General features: G+C 38.1%; 1 pseudogene; it reads left to right on the forward strand.

The window, feature by feature from the left end:
* The first annotated feature begins 484 nt into the window (after positions 1-484).
* Positions 485-1730, forward strand: LOC101029722 (AP-3 complex subunit sigma-1 pseudogene; annotated as a pseudogene).
* The last annotated feature ends 500 nt before the right edge of the window (positions 1731-2230 follow it).

Raw genomic sequence — 2230 nt, forward strand, 5'->3', positions numbered from 1 at the left:
AACTCTAGAAAAGCTAGGCAATACCATCCAGGACATAGGCATGGACAAGAACTTCATGACTAAAACACCAAAAGCAATGGCAACAAAAGCCAAAATAGACAAGTGGGATCTAATTAAACTTAAGAGCTTCTACACAGCAAAAGAAACTATCAATAGAGTGAATCGGCAACCAACAGAATGGGAAAAAATTTTGCAGTCTACACATCAGACAAAGAACTAATATCCAGAATACACAAAGTACTTAAATTTACAAGAAAAAAACAGTCCCATCAAAAAGTGGGCAAAGGATACGAACATTTTTCAAAAGAAGACATTTATGCAGCCAACAACGTATTTTTAAAAAGCTCATCATCACTGGTCATTAGAGAAATGCAAATCAAAACCACATTGAGGGAGCGCGCGCATGCGCACGTGCGGGAGGGGGGCGGGAGGGGGGCGGGAGGGGGGCGGGTGGGGAAGGATTGCAGGAAGGATTAGGAGGTGAGGCTCGTGTGCCTGCCCCCGCCCTGGCCCCCAGTGCCCACCCAGTCGGCCTGGTACAGCCATCATCAAGGTGATCCTAATTTTCAATAACCACGGGAAACCGCGGCTCTCCAAGTTCTACCAGCCCTACAGTGAAGATACACAACAGCAAATCATCAGGGAGACTTTCCATTTGGTATCTAAGAGAGATGAAAATGTTTGTAATTTCCTAGAAGGAGGATTATTAATTGGAGGATCTGACAACAAACTGATTTATAGACATTATGCAACGTTATATTTTTTCTTCTGTGTGGATTCTTCAGAAAGTGAAGTTGGCATTTTAGATCTAATTTAAGTATTTGTGGAAACATTAGACAAACGTATTGAAAATGTCTGTGAACTGGATTTGATTTTCCATGTAGACAAGGTTCACAATATTCTCGCAGAAATGGTGATGGGGGGAATGGTATTGGAGACAAACATTAATGAGATTGCTACACAAATTGATGCACAAAATAAGCTGGAAAAATCTGAGGCTGGCTTAGCGGGAGCTCCAGCCCGTGCTGTATCAGCTGTAAAGAATATGAATCTTCCTGAGATCCCAAGAAATATTAACATTGGTGACATCAGTATAAAAGTGCCAAACCTGCCCTCTTTTAAATAAAAATTTTTAAAGGCTACTCCCAGGTAAAATCGAGGGGGAAAAGTCATCTAAGTTTACCATGCAGTTGTTTACCAAAAATAGAGGAGGAGAGTCTTTAACTTTTGCTCTTGGATTTAAATCAAGGTACTGTACAGAAGTTGTGTAAAATCGTTATGAAAGTTCAATGTTGCTTTTCTTGCTCTGTGATTTTAAAGAAATTGAGTAGTTCCTATGTGATTTTTTTTTTTTTCTTTTCTAAACTGCATTCCTGTGTCCACCTACAGCATGCCTCTATGTATTGGCTACTACAATGTTTTAAAAAGTGTTTCAGATATTTCTTTAATTATGTACAACCTAAAATGTTGGTGTTTTGTATGGATCACAAGTGCAGCATTCCTTAATTCCTTCTGCTATTTGTCACACAATTGTTATTTAAAGAACCAAGTATGTATTGCATGAAAACATTATGACTTTTTTCTCTTAGTTTAAATAAACTCCAAGGTAACTGGACTTCTAAAGCACCTTTCTGTTTGCCTGATATCTACTTTAGCAATAATTTTTTTTTACAACCCTCTGATCCAACAAAGTAAATAAAAGTATATTTTATCACTGTTAAAAAAAAAAACACATTGAGATACCACCTCATGCCAGTTAGACTGGTGATCATTAAAAAATTAGGAGACAACAGATGCAGGAGAGGATGTGGAGAAATAGGAAAGCTTTTACCTGTTGGTAAGAATGTAAATTAATTCAACCATTGTGGAAGACAGTGTGGTGATTCCTCAAGGATCTAGAACTAGAAATACCATTTGATCCAGCAATCCCATTACTGGATATACACCCAAAGGATTATAAATCATCCTACTATAAAGATGCATGCAAATGTATGTTTATTGTGGCACTGTTCACAATAGCAAAGACTTGGAACCAGCCCAAATGCCCATCAATAACAGACTGGATAAAGAAAATGTGACACATATACACAATGGAATACCATGCAGCCATAAAAAAAGATGAGTTCATGTCCTTTGCAGGGACATAAATGAAACTGGAAACCATCATTCTCAGCAAACTGACACAAGAACAGAAAACCAAACACCACATGTTCTCACTCATAAGTGGGTA

This window comes from Saimiri boliviensis, chromosome 5 (genome assembly GCF_048565385.1).
Source record: "Saimiri boliviensis isolate mSaiBol1 chromosome 5, mSaiBol1.pri, whole genome shotgun sequence".
Classification (NCBI taxonomy): Eukaryota; Metazoa; Chordata; class Mammalia; order Primates; family Cebidae; genus Saimiri; species Saimiri boliviensis.